At 37.1% G+C, this 21,389-nt stretch overlaps 1 protein-coding gene across 26 annotated transcripts in view; it reads right to left on the bottom strand.

Moving 5' to 3' along the window:
• DLGAP2 (DLG associated protein 2) overlaps window positions 1-21,389 on the bottom strand; it is a 452,231-nt gene that overhangs the window by 114,638 nt on the left and 316,204 nt on the right. The window contains exon 1 of one of the 26 annotated variants that reach the window (XM_068183602.1): window positions 17,095-17,361. The exons of the other annotated variants lie outside the window; for them this stretch is intronic. The gene's annotated coding sequence lies outside the window, so the exon portion shown is untranslated. Of the gene's footprint in view, window positions 1-17,094; window positions 17,362-21,389 lie in introns of those variants that run through there. 26 annotated transcript variants of the gene reach the window in all.

The following is a 21,389-nucleotide window of genomic DNA, read 5'->3' as shown; positions in this document are numbered from 1 at the left end:
CTCAAGTTATGCACGGCTGAGAAAGCAGAAAGCTGCAAAATATGTTCTCCATTTTTTTTCCCAGCCCGTGGGCTGTTGATTCTGCACCAGAAAGTCACAGAAAAAAATTTAACTTTTATCAGGCAAAAATGAGGTGGAGATTCACACATTTTTTAAAAGGAAATCAACTGTTTACAAATAGTCAGAGAGTGGAAAAAGTTGCACAATTCCCTTTTCAAAGATTTTACTTTCACGGAACTTCTTTTGAGCATGCAGAAAGAGCACATCTGAAGTGTGGAAGAATTAATGAAAGGAAAAACAATACATAGAAATTGTGAAGCATTGCTCTTACAGGTGAATGTCAAGAGGATAAAGGGTTAAGTAGCAACAGGATGCAGTTTGCTGAATTAAATGCAGTGTCTGCATGTCAACGTTAAGTATAAAGTGATATTTTTACCTTAGCTTTTCTCTGAAGGTCTGTGCTGTCCTTTCTGCTCTTAGACCATAATGGAAAATTTGACCTTTCAAATCCTTTTCCCTAAATTTCTTGTGATAAATATTTCATTTAATACACAAAACAGAATTCAATATCCTATTTTCAATTTTCAAGAGACAAGTTAGTACTATTGGCCATGCTTTCCAGTGCATGTTGAGGCTCTCATGCCCTGGCCTTTCAAAGGGCCTTTCAAAGATGAATTAAAATTCACAATTACAGTTAACTTTCTGAAAAAATAAAGAAAAACTATAAAGGAATGGTGAAGTTGCAGCATCTGGGCAAATGGGAGAAAACTGGGAATAAGGAACTTATGGGGCCTAATTATTGGTTTTGCTGCTGGTTTGATTTGAAACCTTGGGCAAGAGGCAGTATTTCTGCCTCAGCTATTCAATCTCTGAAATGCAAAATACAGCTGTACTCTTCAAAGACAACTCGTGAGTTTCTGTTTCTGAGTTTATTCAGGTCTTCCTTGCCAAAGTGGCTGCAATGGGCCCACTGAAAGCAGTGCTTTCAGAGATGGAGTGGAATGGGCAATGCTCATGGAAGGGCTGTGTGTCCATCCACCTGCTCACTGCAGCTGCTTGTTGCCTGTGTGGGTCCATGGCATCAGCTGCTCCCACAAACTGAGACATTAATTTTCCTTACACATCCCCTGGTGTCTGTTTGCCCCTCTCCAATTTGCAGTCTCATAAATATAATGATTAAAAATATTATGGCTATATATTATAATACCAAGCAACTACTAGTTCCAAACTGGCTTAATGTTTATGTCCCAGCTCCTGAAGCACACATTCTAGGCATCCCAGCATACTGTGACAGCTCATTCAAAACAACTAGGGACAGAAACATAAATCCTGTGAAATTACTTGTAATACAGTTTTATTTCACCAGTATGTTGCTATTTATAGATCAGAATAGCTGGATGCATAATTTCAAAGCAGAAAGAGATAATTGGCGTTGCACAATGTAAAGACTAGATTCAGCACACAGATGCCAAAATCTGGTGGTAGGTGCAACACTTCAGCAATACTTGAGTAAAAAAGATAATGTGCAAGGCAAAAAAAGAATGTAACAAGGAAAACAATCTGCTTTTCATTGAAAGTGAAATAATTTCAAGAGAATGTTTAGGACAAGTATTAAAGAAAAACATTGCTATTTGCCTAAATCCATATTTTACTACAAAATCTAGAGAGAGGTTTTCCTTAGACTGGGCTATCTGCATAAGACTATTCGAGTTTGATTTTTTCTTTTATCCACTGTCATAATTTAAGTTTGCACTGAAGTCGACGGTGAGAGAGCTTTTCAACACACTTAGAGCTAACTGTATTATTTCTACAGTAAAAAACAACGAAAAGAAATGTGACTTGTGAATGCATTCAAATACAGTACCAAAATACATCTGTTACCTCTAAAAGTTAGTAGGCATGGCACTATAGAACAAAAATCTCAGATTTCACTGTCCTCTGAGATAGATTTTTCTTTTGGGGGGGTGGAAAATAACTGAACATAAATGTATTGTTATCTTCTATTTGCATGTAAGATTCACTCACATTTAGACCATATTTAACATAATCATTATACATTCTTTTGTTAGTCCTACACTACACTACCATCCTGCTCAAGGCAGTATCTAAATTCTGTTTCCATGGCACCATTTACCTTCCCATGCCACTTGTTTGTGTGCATTACTAGAAAATCCCAGGAAATGTTGTGTTGCTGTACCAATAACTGAGTTATCATAAGCTGTGGAAGGAAGCTGTAACAAAGCAATATGTACCTTATTTCTTGATTTCTTGGATTGGTGTTTGTGGATTTTTTCCTTCACTTGTAACCAAACTGCTATATTTTATTCACAGCACTCTCTTGGTCCAGCTGAATCATGATGGATTCAGAGGAAAAGCCTACAAGTTATATAGTTGAGAAGTACTACTTACAAGATATAAGTACGCTAATAAATTAAACAATGCCCAGGAATGTTCCCAGGCTGTGGTTTGTAGTCAGATGTGGATAAATTGTTAGACTGCTCTGCATGTTTTTAGCTCGTGCCACCCAGCATAAAACCCCACAGTTTCAGCAGTGGTATGAGGCCAGAATGTTGCAGAGAGATTAAGAGATCCCTGCCATTTCCAACAGACAATTTTCACACTCATATTCATGTGCACAGGCATGTTTTGGAGGCTGACAGATTTACTAACAAAAGGTAGTTCAGATCATGCCACATGGTTTCATTGCCTGGAACTATTCCAGGGTGTGTTTCTAAATAGATGTAACACCTACCCCGTGCAGGAATGCTAATAGCAAAGAAGCTTTTACAGCCATCTCACCATGTTGTATCGAGGTCAAAAAATTCTAAACATCTGGCTATAATTTGTTATGCTTTTATTAAGATATTATAGGTGAGATTTAATACACCCATCATAGCTACATATTAATGAAGGTGTCCACATATCTGCTAAGCATCTGAGCTGCCACATACTCAAAGATTTATTAAATATAGTCAGTGGAGTCTTTATGGTGAGCTGAGGACCCGCTGATGAGATCTTTAATGACTGTCATGGGAACTTAGACATTGAGCTATCTTTTTCTGTAGGTACATATATTTGATACTTTAATTCTGAACTGAGTTCTGTTCTAGTACTTTCCAGAATTACCTAAGGTCATTCTAAACATAAGGACACGAGAAAAACAGAGTAATTTTGTTGATTTCAAAATTGTAAGTGAAGCTAAAGATCTGAATGATAAATGAAGAAACCGTTTTTAATTTGTACACGAAATCTTATCCCTTCTTCTCTGTTCCAGCATCTTGGCTAACTTTGAGGCCTGGCAGCTTGGGATGCCTAGGTCAGCTGAGTTGTGTCTCTCATTTAACACTGGGGCTGGAGAATATTCCAGATCCTATTGATGTCCAGGAAAAGGAGCTAGGGGTAGGCAGGTCCTTCTAGCATGCACATAGATGGAGCATCCACAGAGAGCTAGGAAGCTCCTCTCTCCCTTTTGCTGAGGATGAAAACACTGAAATTTTTCAGCCCTTCCATCCCAAATTCCTTCCTGGTCACTAGGAAGGTAACGAGTAACACAGAACTCATTCACTGGCAAGTGGCCAAGAAGAACTTGGAGTTCTTCCCTTTCCTCTTCTCTGTTTTCACTTTCCTCCTTTCCATCCTATCCACATCTTCCCAAGACTTCCCATTTGGGAAAATTTTGTTTCTGATGCATCATTTTTTTTTTATACATGAAAATTGCATCATGGTTTTCATAAACAACACTAAAAAAGGGAAAAGGTAGATTGGTTGACAATGTTTCAACTATTATAGTTAAAAACTATTCCTGTAGAAGATACCAAAACTCAATTTATCAATAGCATACATGAGCTGTTTTAAAAATATCAATTATTTTCATAATAAATAATATTTTAAATTAAATGTGTGAGAACTAGCTACTTGTACTATTAAACTAAAATGACCTTAGCCAGTATTTCTTTGATGACTATCAACAGAAATATTCAAAAAAATTATATGTGAGAAGCATGTATTTCATCAGTAAAACCAACTGAGTTAATATTTTTAACAAAGGCGCTACTTATATCCACTGACTTTCATCTTCCTTGAATTACTAGTTAATTTATTGATCAACTAATTTTTTAATTTCTAAAATTATATTATTAAAAGTGTCTGACTGCAAATGGGCACACAGTGGTATCCTAACCTATTTATAATGTTTTTTAAATATATTGTAATGTGTAATCTCTATAGGCTATGTAGCAATAAAAATGACAAAAAGAATAAAACATCCTCAATGCACACTTTTCCAGTTATTCTACCAGTAAATGGTCTAGAGGGTTAGCATATTCATATATATATATATATATATATATATATATATATGTATATATTTTCTGCAATTTACTGACAGAAGTGCACAATTATCCAATTATCATATTGACAGTTTCCTTCATAATATATTTGCCTTCAGCAATTTTTGCTTTCTATAATAAGAAATCTGGCCATTTTATTACATTTGGCACAAAGCACTCAGATAATAGAGCCTGGAGAACAACATAAGATAAACTGCCATTAATGGTGTAGCTTTCCCCCACTACACTTATAAGAACTCAGCTGTGCTACAGCTGTTGCCAAATAATGCTAAAGAAATGAAGCAGTTTTCTCTCTCTTGTCCCAATCTTCATCTATGAGATTTTTTTTTTTACTTTTAAGCAAAAAAATGTGTTGACTTGTGAAAACCATTAACATGATTTAGGTAAAGGCAATCTGTATTGCATCACATAATGTTCAAAAATGCATCCTCCAATTCTTTCTTCTAGTTTTCCTTCTTGCCTTTTTTTTTCTCTAATAGAAATATAAGATTGAAAACTCCCAAGATGAAAACAGTCTCAGAAACTTTCTGTGTGATAATCTCCTTTTCTCTAGCCATTAATTACTGTCTGCGACATCTCTGTGCACAACTGTACGCACACTTGTGTGACTCTCGTGAAGATCACATGATTGCTCATAATTGAACATGTTCTGAAAAGAAATTGGGATCAAATCCTTGTTCTGGCACTAGTGTAGATGTGACTGTTGTGACATACTGGAATTTAAGCAATCCTTTTGACAAAGAATTCTTATTTCAAACTTACAGAACTCATTTTCAGGGCTAGATCCCTACAAAGGGATTTAGAGTCTCCATTCTGCTCTGCATACATTCAAATACAATATAAATACCACCTATCTATCTAAGCCCAGATCTAACCATATTTCTACCTAAGTAAGAGTCCAAAGGTTTAGATCTCAGATCTGCACTATGTTACTAGCTCTAATTTTCCCTCAGAATCTAAAATTTTCTTAGTTATTTTGTTCATCTGAAATATACTGTCTTAGGTAGACAGTAGAAAGCACCTAAATTCCATCAGGAGATGCAAGGTAGGAATTTTTTCACCTATCTAATCTATTCCCTCAAACTCTATTTTTCATTTTCTACACGGAGCAGCCCTCTCAAGGTATCTATAAAATTCCTGTATTAATACTTAAATGCACTAAATATTACCCATCAATTATATTTCAGTTAACCAGGAAGTAAACAATTATTATAATACCTCTCTCTAATATGTACTTCTCCTCATCAGTATATCTCAAATTTTCTGATGGAATAGTTGGTAGTTGTTGTCAGTACTCATAATTTCTGAATTGGGAAACAATCAAGTAAAGTTTTTTTTGCTAGAAGTCATACCACAGGCTACAGCAACAAGTAGATCTCCTGAATCCCTGGTTAATGAACAATTCAGATAAGCTATGAACACAAAAGAACCATTAAAGACAGAAGCAATGAGTCAGTTGGTTTTCATAGACTGATAAACAGTCTCTAATTATTCTTCTGTTCCAGCAGACAAATCACAAAAAAGGATTTACTCTTGCTCTTTTATTCCAAGTGGAAACCTGAGATTTGGGATGCTTTCTACTGAGATGAAAAAGAACCAGAGGAAAACTCAGCTAATGTAATTTGGTATTCTTTTCATATCTCATCTGAGGCACACTGTGTTCAGGCTTTTATAGGAAAACCAGAGTAAACAGTTGGGCTCAAGGACTGTCTGTGTCTCACTTTTATTTCCACCAGACAATCTGGCTTATTCAATGTCTGAATAGTTATTTATAAGAAGACATGTGTTCACTTGTCCATTCTGCATAGCTTATGTTTGTAAGATATGAAAAGCAATTAACATGGTGATGAGTCTGAGACAATAAGTTCTGCTACAGGAGGGTGTATTAGCTTAGGGTCAGCACCCTGCTAGCCACATCCAAGTAGCTTTCATTTGCCCGGGAGCAGGACAGAACAATCTTGTATCTGTCCAGGAAATAGTGGTTGAGACAGAACCAACAGCTGACTGCCTTAGTTTCTCACAAGGTTTCTAATTTTATTACAGTCAGCAACAGCTCCTCCAAGTTGGTGTTTCCAGATGTTTTGCTGCTGCTGCAAAACACTGAGCACAGGATACAAATAAACAGGTGTGCTGAGTAAGCCACACATAGCTGTAGTCTGCATTGCCTGGTCTGTAACCAGTACTTACAAAACTGCTTTAAAGCTGGCTTATGATGTGTATGTGATTTGCAGAGATATTAGATTGTTATAGACATACAAAGAAAGTCTCTTTCTGAACACTTATTATCTGGATACAGTATCCAAATGGCTACTTTAATATTTCACTTCAAATTTTGATAAGGTGACCATTCTCGGCTGACTACTTCAAAGAGTAATTGTGCTTTGAAGTGATTTAGAGCTTTTGCACACATCTCTGAAAAACAGCCATTACAGCCATTTCCAGGAGCATAGAAGCACAACACACATAAAGTATGTCTTGAAGGCTCAAATCTACCTTTGGGCATGAAAATACAGCTTTCTCTGAAGTCAGCAAATTTCATATCATACTCACACTAATAAAAGGAAAAATTTCCACACCTTGAGCCTGCTATTACATGCATTTCAAAAGCTCCACCCTAATTATGTGTTAATCTATTTTCTGTTGCCCCCCAAGAAATTGTTAGAAAAACTTTCAAGAATTATGTTATAGCACAGAGTTGTCACAGCCAGCCTGTAAAATGTACAGTCTAAACAAGTCTGAAATGTAACAGCTTTCTAAAATATCTGCATTAAGGGTGACATATGTACTCGATTACATGTACAAAAGTACTATACAGCTATGACCTGAAACAAGTTAAATATTTGTTTGAATAGCTCTCAGTGGTAATGGGAAGGCAGCCTTCAGCTGTTTCCTCTGCTTTTCCAAGCAGGCTGCCACTTCACCTGAGTCTGCAGGAGTCCAACAAAGAAAGAGACCTTGACTGACTCTAAGTGCAGCAGATCACCTAGCAGAGAGTATCTCCCACACAAGGCATGGTAGTAGAGAAATGCTGTTCAATATTTGCCAGTAGAAAATGGGCCATATAGAATGTGCAGCTATGAGAATCTTCCGTTAAGTTGGAAAAGAAAAAAATTCCAAAGTAGTTGCTGCACAATGGCACCACTAAAGTGATATTTCTCACTACTCTCCTCATGACATCTTTTTTCCCTTTTGACCTCCCATTGTCCCAATGATACATACACATACTTACACCCTATTAACAAATTCAGTTGACTAAATCCACCAAATTTTGCATATTTAGTAGGAAAAAGAAAACAAGCCTAAAATTGTTTCTGAAAATTAATCAGGATGTCTAGCTAGCCAGCCTATTTTTCTTCATAAATAAAATGAGGCTTGAGTCTTAATCTTCACTGGGACAAAAATCAAATTAAAAAATTGTTATCAGGAAGCTGACATGTAAACACTGCTATTAGAGATGTAAGCACTGCTACCGAAGAACAGCCAAAAGACAAATGGTCAGCTGTCCTGTGTGGTGCCTATACACTTCTTGCCTTGATGCAGGGACTTGACTCTACGTCTCTCAATAACAGCTAAGTACTCTTACCACAAAGCTAATGTTTTTTTCTCCATTTTTAGCTGTTCCGTCTTTAAATAATTAAGCATTCAGTGACCCCTGAAGAGTGTGTTTCTCTAATCCAGTGACTTGGCAAATTGACCTGTTAATCTAAGAAGGTATTCTACAAAGACTTTATAGTCAATTTATTTCTATCAAAAAGGAGAGATTTGGGGGTTTTACTCATCCCTGTATTAATTCTCCCAATAGTCATGTGTCCCTTGATTCAGCAGTGGTTGCCATTTTCAACAGTGCTGGTAAGTGAGCCATTCTCTAAACAGCAAATTTTCAAAGTGTAACAAAATTTTTGTATAACATAAAATGGGCTTAACATATATAATAAAAAATGGATTTATAGCAATTGCTTATGAAAATGTTATTATTAGGTTTGGAAAATGGCCAAAGAAGAGTTCATATATAGAGATGGATGCAAAATACACACTTGTGCACTTGCTTGGTGTACATTTATAACGTCTGAATATAGAGTTTCCATCTCTCATATGGTACCAAGTACCAAAAAATTAATATTGAGGGGTATGTAGACTGCTGTAGCAGAGAAACTCCATTAGATATTGAGTGTCTTCATATAGTAGAAGGTCATGAACTTTGTTCTTTGATCCTGCATTAGGCACAACTGTATTTAATTCTATTATGAACTTTATTAAGCAGGAAGAATATCAGAAACACTGTAAGAATCCCATCTCTGCAGTGACACAAGAAGTTTGCTAAACAACTGCCAATCCTTCCTAGCCAAATCCGTGCATTGAATGCAAAGCAAGTCTGGCTTTTCCAGCAGATTGCTCTGCCCATCTCTGCTTGAATATCTCTGCTCTAAGTGCAAAACTAAAAAAAAAAAAAGTCATAGCTTATTTATTCCATCCTTAGATCTACCTGTTTCCAACATTTTTATCTGGAAATTCATAAAGTGGATTAGGGCAGGCATGTAAATACTGCTCCAATTTCCTCCACAGGATTTGACAGGTAGCATACATGTGGGAATGGGCTGAAGCCTTCCCACCCAGGCTCCCTCCAGACTGCACATGGCCATGTCCTAGGGCTCTTTCTTCAGGATATTTGGAACGAGAGAAGACTGCCCTGAGAGAGGACAGTTTAGCCACTTACTGTGGCCCATTTTTCTTACCTGAATGGGTTCAGTGAAAGAGGCTAAGTAAAACTGACAACTGTTGCAGGGCCGGATACAGTTCAGGGACTAGTGTCACTTCTTGCCACAATCAGCTTTACTGCCTGGCTGTTGGGGCTTGGTTTCGAGTGCAGCTCCACACCTGTTCGGGAAGAATCACTGCAGTGACCCGATGCTGGGGGCTCTGGAAAGCCCTAGGGGCATCCTGCCCACCAGACCTGCCAAGGGGCAAGGCTGTTGCATGAGGCCTGTGTGAGAAGAAGATTCTGCATCATCCCAGCTTTAGCTCTCCCATCAGCCACCCAATCTTCTGCCCCCGTGCCAGAGTGAGGATAAACTGGACCCAACCACAGAGCATATGGAAACAAAGTTAAAAAGGCAGCCCTAAACAATCTATAGGAAGAGTGTGCCTGACAGCCTGGGCAGATTTTATGTACCTGTCTCTATTGTTTTTCCCCATGCTGGCTGTTGGCTTATTTTCCTATGCGCAGTTGTTCAGGAAGTGGCACGAGGCTCAAGTGATGCAGGGGTTGCCATGGAGAGAAGCTTGAGTTTGCACTTTATTTATTTTATTTATTTCTGAATGGCAGCATGCTGCAGTATGTAATATCTGCATGGCTTGCCAGCACACAGGATGCCACAAACCTGGGACTGTGTTCCTGTTTTTGGAAAAGCACGGTAAAAAACTGAGCCTCGTTAGCAGCAGATTTTATTTCCTGTTTGGGATTGGATTTCCCGGGAGACTCATGTCTGAATTGTCCACTGAAGCAGAATGAACACCTAGCTGAATTAAATGACTTTTTTTTTTTTTTTTTTTTTTTTACCTGATACAAAGACACTTGATGCCAGGGCTGTAAAATATGCAATTTCAATAAGGCATCCAAGAGTGAGTGCAACATGATCTTCTATTTCTTTTTATTTATTTATATAGCAACTTGAATCATGCAGAATCCTTCCTGCTTCCATGAAAAAGGCTTAACTTACACAGTAATATTTGCAATTAATTAGCTATCGAAGTTTATCCTTCAGTATTACAGTAAATCTTGCCATGCTAAAGTGAAATGGGAGAAGTGTCACATTCTTTTTAGATTCACTGTATCTAGTGATGCCAGAACAGTGTGCAATTATTAGGTGCAAATCATGTCCTGGATAAAGAATTTTTTTTGTCTGTCATTCACTCCCTACCCCCAGGTTTTGAAGGTTTTACAATAGTCATTTTTTGGAACTAAAAACTACAAGATCTAATCTGTATTTGTACCACTGTCATGAAATAAAAAATGTAGAAAGACAAGGCAATTTTAAAAAATTCTATGGATTTTGAGTGAGCTAAGGACATGGCCATGGGAAGCAAGCCTTGTTCTGGCTGGACATTATAATTGCTACATTATATAGAAAACAAATACAGCTTTTCTAAATCTATTCCTTAATAAAAATAAGTAAAATTATTTAGAGAAATATAGCATACTGGGTGTAATTAGAAATCCTAAAATTCTGATTATGTAATTTGACAGACTCAAGGGCTGTACCTATTCCAGTGTTCTGTGCATTCCCTGCTGCCTGGGGAACCAGACATGCCAACCAGCCATAGAGGCTCTGCAGGATGAGCACTGTTTTTCTTCTTACTCACATCCCATTATATACTGCCAGTTGCTTTGACAGTTCCAGCTATCTTTTAATTGGTTTGGTAGGTATTATATAGTTATTCATATGCACAGATGATTAATTAAGCCAGTTCATATCCATATTTAAATTCAAATCTAAGGAGCAATATTAAATTTTGTTCTTCTCCACAAGATGAAATAGAGGGATAATCAAAGAATAAAATAAGGATAAATAGAATAAAAATAAGATTAAAATAAGGATTAAAAAACCCATAGTTATAAAGGGATGGAAATCATTAGATTGGTGACTTTGCACTGTGAGAGTTTTTTAATGGTCCACACACTTGACAGTATTACAGAACTAATTTCAAAGTAACATCTTTCATTAGCACATTATATGTACTTTCATTATGTCAAAGAAGTAATATCAAGCCTTCATTCTCACCTAAGAAGGTCATACGGCCTGTTGTCCTTGCATGGGAGAGGAAGCCTATAATTCAGCGCTTGGAAAGTTAACACTGAACTTTCCAAAAATTTGCATGGAAGGCTTACAGAACTGAAATAAGCATATGTCAGAAAGAAGTCCCTGAAAGAGCTAGTCAACAAAATGTCAGTTGTAAGAATACTGGAGACTGCAAAGGGAAAGAAACTCATTTAACACATATAAATAATTTGTCATACTGTGTGCTGCTTGGTGTGACCTAGGTTTTAGAAGTTGGATGTGGCATTCAGGCAACCTTAAATATGGATACTGGTAAAATCAGCTGCTAAGAGAGGTCTAAAATCCAGCATCTTTTGCCTTTCACTGGTAGCTTCCTTGTTGGTGAGGAAATGCCCCTTACTGCTAAACTAGGCTTCTAAATCCTTTCTAAGCTCTACCACCATCTAAAAAGCATAGGCCAGGCAGCTTATTTCTGTTTGAATATCCAGAAGGGCTTGATCTTTCACTGACACTCATGATAACACAGTGACAGCAAGGGGTGCAGCACAGAGACCTTTCATGCTCCTGGACAGAATCCTAACCCTCAGTGTCTGGGAGCTGCATCACTGGCTCTTCCCACTCCTACTCTGAATTCCCCAACACATTTCTCCAGCTCTGGAAGCAGGCACAGAGAACTGCAAGGTGGCACCCACCAAGTGTGGAGCAGACTTGCAGATCTCCTGCCAGGGACTGGCATTGGAGAGCCTGTCTCTACACCATGTGGCATTCAGGATATTGATGGTAAAAACCACCACCCCACAAAACAGCACTAGCTTCAGTTTTCATTATTTACTTTAACGTTTCAGGAGCAGATCCTAACATTTGATTTCTCTCTGCTATGCATACAGAGCCCAGCAGTGTGTGCAATCTGCTGCAAAACACAGTTAACTGGTTGAAATTGCAAACAGGAGATTTCTAGGCTTCCCCTGTGTAAGTTGACATAGCAGGTGACATGTCAGCTTAAAAAATCATTGCTACACTTGAAAAGATTTATTTTTTTTAACGTTTGGGGCCCTTTTATATTCTTATCCATGATACCAGAGTAGCATCCTCCAGGACCTTCAGAAACAGACTGTCTTGCTGTAATCTGTGCTATTACAGACCAGCTACTTGAAAGGGTTAAATATATCAGCCGTTCTATTCAAGAAATGAACAGGAGTGAAAAATGCAACTCCTTAGAGACCAGCCTATCCTCTGGGCAAAACACTTGCATCAGTCATTAAGGAAAACATCCTTCTCAGAGGATGAAAAACAGAAAAAAATCACAAACTCCTACTAATATTTATTTGCCAAACAAACCAGAGTGAGTTCTTTGAAAGGGTGACCAAGGAAATAAATGATAGAAAGGTGATGAAAGCAATCTGTTTGTATTTCACCCAGGCATTTGATAAGCTGTCAGATCAAAAAACTGGTGGGCAAAAGATAGGACAAGAACAAGTACTATGTTGACATCAATTAAAAGCTGTCTGTCATCCCAAACCAGACAATGCTAAGAAATTAAGTAACTAGTTAAAAGGTGGAGATGCAGAGGTCTTGGCATCGCCGTGTTCCAAAATCTGGGTTCATCCTGAGATTTTTTTTTTACTGTATTTCATATAAATCATTTCTTAGGATTTACTTCAAATGAATAAAATAAAACAGATGAAGGAGGAGCAGGAGGAGTTGTCCCTGTTATGATTGATACTGCAATTCAGAAAAATATCTAGATTTCACATATGCATTTATGTTCTCCATGGATTTCAATTTAATAGCATTATACTTCCTTAGAAAGTGAATAGAAAGAGTCAGTAAAAAATAACAACGAGATTATTGAAAATTATTTTTATGACTTGAGATCAGGGCCATGCTGTATATGCTGCACAAAACACTCAAAAAGATGAACAATAAACTTGTTCACAGAAGTAAACGGAAAACCCACACATTGGTCTTAATCAAACACAAAGATAGATGTTTGTTTAGATTTTATTCTAGGTCCCTTCTCAAAGGCATGCCAAACTAAAGCCCAGGTAGTGGGAAACCTCTGGCATTTCTGAAGAACAGCTGAAATTCAAAGTGTCACACAAAAACAAATAAGAAGAATCCAGTACAAACTTGGGATTTTTTGCAGCTTGAAAGAGAAAGAAATGAAGTAAAGAAGAATGAGACTTTGTTAAGATTCAATCTAAACGAGATGATTCTGCAAAATGTCACTTTTCTCTCTTTGTATCTGATTCTCCATTTAACTCTATGTAATTGCAACTTTGCAGTTTTAAGAGATGTTCATAATTAAGGATCGGATCTTGTATGACCCATCATTTTTTAGTAACATATCTTCAATTTACATTCAGACTTCAAGAAAATGGGAAATTTAAAAAGATTAAAGCATTTGTGATAGTCTAAAGCACAGAATTGCACGCCCCAAAACAAATATTCATTTTCCCTACTTTATTATTCATAATACATGTATAAAGCATATTAAGAACTACAAAATACAAATATGTCACACTTCTTTCTCTACTGCAGTGTTCAAAGTCACTGATCAGTCATGAATACAAACTTCAAAAGCTGTGTGAGAATACGCTTCCCACTACCTCAGCAATACAAAGAGCTTTAATCTCAAGATGATAGGTTTACAGAGGTATTACACATAAAAGTTTAATCAATATCCTAAAAGACTTGTGTACAATGCATTTTTTAAATATACCTTTATACAATAGAAAAGACATTGGACATGAAATATATATATTTCATGTTCATGAAACAAAAATTTTCAAACTGGGCTTAGTTCAATATACAGATGCCATTAGACTAAAAAAAAAAGTGATCTTTTTCCCCCTTCTCCTTACAGAGGTTTACAGAGGTATTACACATAAAAGTTTAATCAATATCCTAAAAGACTTGTGTACAATGCATTTTTTAAATATACCTTTATACAATAGAAAAGACACTGGACATGAAATATATATATTTCATGTTCATGAAACAAAAATTTTCAAACTGGGCTTAGTTCAATATACAGATGCCATTAGACTAAAAAAAAAAGTGATCTTTTTCCCCCTTCTCCTTACATTTTCACGCATGGAATATGGAATGGTTCTCTTCCAGTGTCATGTAGAGCTACTGCAATCTTAACATATTATCAGCAGCAATAGAAGTGCTATTTCTGTTTATAAACAAAAGGAATAACTGCAACAATAGATAAACTGGCAGCTTTGGGCAGGTAATGGTACCAATTATATTCCTTGGGTGTTTTGCAATATTGTGGTTCAGCATGCTTTTTCTGACTGGCACCTGGGAGGAAGGATGGAGGCAGCTCTTTCTTATGACCACAGAGTACCCTCGTCATCAGCTCATGACAGTCCTCACTGTTAGACACTGCTGCATGTACATGATCCTAAATTCCCTCAACTGGTTCATCAAACTGCACAGTTAAGAAATTAGTCTTTTGACTTTTCACTTGGCTGCTTCATCGTCCTGTACAGAGAGTACCAGGAGTCTCATTACTAATCGAAATCGTTACAACAGACAATGAAAAGTAAAAAAGTAAGAAAAAAAGCCCAAGTAAATATTAGACCTGATGAAAACTTGCAGGTACTTTAATTTTAAATAATTTGCATCTGTTTTACAATAGGGTGGCTAAAGCAATTTATTAGCAGGGCTTTTAAAAACCATCTCTAAAAAACCATTTCTGAAAACTAGAACCATCTCTAATTCCATATTACTTGAAAACCTTCAAATCTCTAGGTGAACACATACAAGAACACATTTTTTTAACAATTCAGGTAACAAGGTTTTAAACAATTCTATATGAGAGATCATCACAGAGGACTGAAATTTGCTGTGAGCAAGTTTCCAGTTGGATGGAGAAAGGAAAAATCATTACCCAAAACAGTTAAATTAATCATAAAATTGTTGGTTTTGAATATTTTTCACCACACACCACCATTTTGTGCATGTATTTGTAATTCTTTGGTGTTTTTCACTATATCTCAATACTAACACAACATCTACTCTGCACTAAGAGAGTAGAGGTTTCAGAATAAGGATCTAAATCTACCGTGATACTTTTTATAATGCATATTTTAAATATTCCATGTGCTTCCAAAATCTTGCTTGGAATCCTGGCCTAAAACATTACTGCCTCAGTCCCACCTGAATTCTCTATGTAATGAGTAATATCATAAACATTTGTAGTGACCTCTTGTAAATATAATAAAATGTAACAGGTTGAGGTTTAAACTGCAGTGATTCACACTTACGATGCTTCCTTAACACTTTGCTGGTCTCACCAGTGCCTCCATAATGCAAGTGCATTTATTTAACATCAACTTGGGAGTTCACTGAGTCCAATATAAAATCTAGAAACATTGATGGGACTATTTTCATTCATTTTAGCTTTCTTGGGATCAGACCCGTAAGAATATAACCATATTATAATGCTGCTTCTAGAAAGAATCATTCACCAGCCCATCTGGAACAGAACTCAAATGCAGAATATCATAGTATTTGTATCTGAAATATCAATTCCAAAGACTCTTTGAATTGAGGTGGAAACAGCTGCATAGGCAGAAACTTCCTAGTGTACTGACTAAATACTAATCATATACTGGAAGCATACTGTTTTCAGCAAGAGTAACACAAATGCAATGCATTAATATCCATGATTATCACAAGTATTATTAGTATAATTAGTGTCCATTCATAAATCCACAGGCAGGGGTTTGGATAAGTGGACTACCTATTCTTATGGTGAAGGCAAAATCAGCTGGACAGCTGCGTTTGCTGCATTGTGATCACTGATAAAAAGTTTGGCCAGCGGGTGGATACTAGTGGCATCTCCACACCTTAAAACTGGGGTCAGTTATTTAACACCTTCATTACTTTCTGGAGGAGGTGACAGTCCCCTGTCAGCAGCATTAGTTCAGGGGAAAGGTCGGTACAATGCTGATTATTACTGTGATTCACAGGAACCTGGCAGAGAAACAGGCTGACAATAAACTTGTGTGCAAAGAAATGTCAAGTCCTGCATCTGGCATGTAATAGCCTCTTGCCTCAGCTGAGGTTGGTGGTCAATTGATTCCAAGGCAGCTTTGCAGTAAAGGACTTCGAATTCCTGGTGGATAGAGTTGAATATGACTAAATGGGGAGCCCTTGAAGGCTTTCAAATATTGGTTTATTAGAAAGGCTGCAGATATCTCAATCCTTGAAGAGGTTCAAACTTGACTCTACAAGGTCCCGAGAAACTCCAGGTTGGCATTGATTTGAGTGCAACCTGGACCAGATGCTATGCAGAGCTCCCTTAAATTTTTTACTATTTTGTGACTTTAGATTTTAACAACCTGCTCATAAAAATATGGAATACTATGCATTTACACTGACTGGAAAAGTATTAGCTCTGTTGCATACTACATCAACCTGTCTCCATCTTTTATGAGTGAAAGGAGTCGTACTTCAGTATTCTTGTGTAGCATCATATCCTGTTCAATTTTCCCTTCATAAAATTGGGACAGCATATTTGTCATTCTTAAATCAAGAAATAATTTTGCAAGCCTGACACTGCAACAATGAATGTACAGCATACTCATAAGACAGATATTTTCTAGCTAAAAGAAAGAATGCTTGCATCTGTTTTATATGATTTAGTGACTACCTTCTGCATAGACATAGCACACCATTCGTAGCATATTCTCTTTGCTCAGTGTGGTTAATAAATAGATTGCCTTCTGTTCATTTGATAATACAAATTTACTTGCCTTAAAAAATTACTTTGTATACCCTAAGAAAATATAACTTCATAGAATTGGACTTAGACTATAAAATGGCATTTTTTGACACTACCATGCAATTAAGGGGCACATCCCTGAGTGCACTGAAACACAGAAGTTTACTGTACTCTTTCCACTGCTAATTGACCTCCTTTTCAGTGTACCTCTCCATGACACTCTGCTTACCATGTTTTTCTTAAAACCACTTTTTACTATCCCATGGCTTTTTATTGCCTCCAGACTAAATGTGTTGCAATTCTTTGGTTAACCTGAAGCCTTTGAAGAGACATTAAAGACTCTACCGTGCTGTTTCTTGGAGGCGGTGAAGTTCTTTGCTATGAAGATGTAATGAGTGCTTGTGTTTGTGTGACAGCATCTGTATAAATATCAAGCTTTTTCTCTGCTCTATGTAGAATTTTTCTGTCTCTGGATGGGTTTCTTCCTGTCTGTCACTATGTTTCTGCACTTCCTGAGGTTTCCCTTTGCTTTCTTTTGTCTTTCTGACTTTCAACTGAAAATGACAAATGAATGTAAACTATTATATGACACAAAGAATGTGGCTTCATGTTGTCTTTGGCTTTATTGACACTGCTGTATTTTTACTGTAACTCATTCTAATTATTCTTTATGTAATAAAATTATATTTATTTTAAAAGAGAGGGAGTGTCAGTAGCTTCTGGGAAGTGATGACCCTTAAAATATCAGTATGTACAGATTCAGTACAGTAACAGCACCCAGCAATTGAATTTCAGACATTACCTGTATCCAGATAAAACCAGTAAACATAAACACCTACTCTTCTTCTAAGTCACAAGATTGAAAACAGCCACTCTGAAGTGCTGCAACTGAAGCTCTCTGCTACTGAGCTGAAGCTCTTCATTCTCTGAGCTCTCCTACTTTGAATGACAGTTTTTCTGCAGTAAAACTCTATATTAAAAAGTCAAATAATGGGAACTTTAATTCAGCCATATTGGTGCTTTTCCTTGATTCTGAGAAAGTATAACCTCTCTTCTGAGAAACAAAGTATCTATTGAGATTAAATTTCACCTAATTGTATTGATATCAATACTTCAGTGGACTTCCTTACTTCAGCTAGATATCAATAGCACAACCGCAAGAAAGTGATGATTCTGGACATTCTCAATTGGATATATTTCACTTTACAGATTTTTCAAGTTGATGGAACATTAGGGTTAGTTTATTTTCAATACAGAGTTCTGAATTTCTCTCTTTCCAGAGTTTTTTTTTGCCATACCAGTCATTCAAATACATCTCATTCACCTGCTAATAGTCCATAAGACAACACAATTTTATTGAGATCATAGTTTTTCACTCTGAGTACATGTTCAAATTCTGAGGCACATAAATACTCCAAAGACAAAAATAACTTAACACATTTGAACATTTAGTTTCTATGGAGACAAAACTAAAATGTCGAATGTGAATTTATATTCAGCCTGATGCCTTACAGGTTAGAAGCACTTCATTAAGCCTTAAAGAGAGATATTATTCCATAAATAAATACACAAAAAATAAAAGAGAACCACATAAAATCCCAAATCCTGTGCTTCTAAAATGCACTTGTGTATTCTAATTGCTTCTGGCAGCCAGTTACTGTTTTTCTATTCCCACCCTACATCAGAGACTTATTGATAGACTCAAGACATGGTTTGTGTCATTTTCAATACAAAAATCTTTTTGTGGAAACATGAGAAAACTCAAAAGTCAGGACTTTGAGGCTGCTATCTTTCACTCCAAGTGTTTAGAGAATAATAGCTACAGAGTTAACTGCAACAAATGCCTGATGCTGCTAGGTCAAAGTAATGAATGGTACTTGTCTGACCTTTTAAGCCAGGATCAGCAAAAAAAGAGGCCTGAAAAGCACAGCATTATGATTAGAGCTGTAGAAGTACTTGTGAGATTTCTTTCAGGCAGTTGGATACAGAGCTCACTTTTAAAAGTGCATTTTAAGTGGCACTCTAGTCAGTCTTAAAGATCATATTTGAAGAGGTGTTGTTCACAATTATCATCTGCTTTAATGATGTTTCCTGAATCCTGTTCTTCTGCAAGCCTTATTAGTTAGCTTAATGTCTCAGGCCAGTTCTTCCTTCTCACAAACTGCAGGTAAAATACAACATGAGATTATCGGTACTGAGTGTTTCTGTAAAGAATTTTGCCAGGCTTTGATGATTAAGCCTGGGCCAACTTCCACATGATAACCATGTAAGTTGTCATTAGCACAGTGCTGGGCTTCAACTCAGTCCCCAGCAGGGTTTTTTTAGCTCCAGACTGTATCACATTAAATATGGTTGCAAGATTTTTTGGCTTGAAACTTGCTCAAAATGACCAGCTCAGAGCCTGAGCAAAATGTCTGTAAGTATAGACATCTAGAAGAACCATTACAATGAACTAAATGTGGGACTCAGGCTTGGTCATCTTAAGTTGATCTAACTTGGTTTTTATACTTTTAAGCCAGTTTATCCACCTGAGGATCTGCCAAACTTCTTGTGTCAAAAAAGACCATGTATCTGCTCAGCTAAAATTTCTTATGCAAAAAGATATAAAAAGCAAAGAACAGGAGCATAAAGTTGGGTTCAGCATAAAGTTCCACTGCCTGCCGAGCTAACTCCAGTGCAGAGACAGGTGGGAGCAACACTGAAAGTGTTCCCAAGTGGAGGCTGACAGCAGCGAGGTCCCTGGCCCTGCCCTGGGCAGGTCTGTGTCTGCTCACCTGCTGCTCGCCTGGCTGGCGGCAGTTTGGAGCCAGAACGAGCTGCTCCCCCGAGTCCCCTTTCAGCTGTGTTTCCCATGCCTGCTATCAACACCGTGCTCAATTCAGCCTCCTTTACTGGCAGTGAGTAATAAATTCAAACACTGGATTCTCACTTACTAAACCTGGCATTTTTCCACCCAAATGTTTGTTATGCTGCACACCGACCCAAGGAAGTTCTATACAGACTGACCCCATGTTTATTTGCCTACCTATGCACTGTGTTACAAAGATTTACCACCACAAATAAATATGAATTTAAGGACTTTCATCTCCATTTTCCAGACCATCATTAATATTAGTGTCTGCAGCTGCCATTTCACTACATATTTTTATTTACATATGCCTTATTTGTACTTTTGGCATAGAATTTTAAGAAGACCTGACTTGTGCAATCAGATTGTCCATTGGTTTGGCAGTTTGCAACTAACTGTGAACTCAAGACCCAGTATAAAAGGGAATAAAAATTACTAGAGATAGTTTGTGAAAATCAGAAAATAGTAGTGAAATGGACAATAGTGACTCCACTTAGGCAGAATGAGGGCATGACACCGGAGCTGGCAGAAGCTAAGTGCCCAGATGGCAATGGGTGTCAGCAGAGTGATGCTCACACAGTTGTAGGATAGCAACAACATTGTCACTATATGGGCTGTTATGTGGAATGAAAAGTCAGACAATGAACACAATACATGGGAAATTAGACTTCAGTATTTCCATTTGCCTAAATAGGAATTCATTTTGTGCGTGTCATCATGCTTATCAGTTATCCTGGTTAATCAAGTCTCGCCTGTGTACTTGATACCTTATCAATTCTTATGCAGAGTACCTGATGGAAAAACATTTGCTTATCATTCACTAAAACCCCAAAAAGAGATTTATATTACTTGGCTAGAATTCTACCAAAATACTTCCATGTACTTTAGAAGCCCGAACATATCTTGTGTGTTTATTTGGCTCAAAAAGAGCAAAACTCAGCTGCCAAAATGAATCTTGGAAACACTCTTAAGCCCATATACAGACAATGTGGAGATAAAGTGCTACTGGGTGAATAAGCTGCTATTCATCTAATCTTAAAACAGACATCTTCATAGGTCAGATGAATCTTATCCTGAAAATACTTGCTTGTCTCCATTTACTGTAGAGTCTGAGGTAACTTGATTTAACAGAGACACCTAGAGCGTAAATACTTAGAGTTAGGTGGAATAAATGTCACCTCTGAAAATCAAATGTAGAATCGGATACTTAATGTACAAATAAATCATGTCAAGGATTCCACAGTGAATTTCTTTGAAAGGAAAAACAAAATGAACCAGGCAAGTCTTATTAAATCCCAGCTGATTTTTTTTCCTCTTGAGTAAAATACAAAGAATAAATCTTTTTCATTTCAAACGTTCTTGTTCTGTATCTCCAATACAGAAAAACAGTTGACTAATAGTTGACAGAACAGTTAGACTAACATGAGAGACAGACACACTTGGAAGTCACTACCTGGAAGCAGAGGTCTTCCCTGCTGTCTCCTCTTCCAAACAAGTCTTTCTGGAAGGCCCAAATTTAGTAGTTGATGGCACAACCTCCTGCACTCGTCTGTGACATACTGCAAAGAAATACCCATAGCCCCTGCCTTCCCCAGTCCCTGGTATTTCCTGCAACCAAATCTTGTCATTTTAACTCTGTTCATTTTGCCCAAGAAGAAGAATAGTTGTCTAGGATT

Source organism: Anomalospiza imberbis, chromosome 3 (assembly GCF_031753505.1).
Source record: "Anomalospiza imberbis isolate Cuckoo-Finch-1a 21T00152 chromosome 3, ASM3175350v1, whole genome shotgun sequence".
Lineage (NCBI taxonomy): Eukaryota > Metazoa > Chordata > Aves > Passeriformes > Viduidae > Anomalospiza > Anomalospiza imberbis.
The sequence above is the reverse complement of the archived record's forward strand: the minus strand, read 5'-3'. Positions and strand labels throughout refer to the sequence as shown.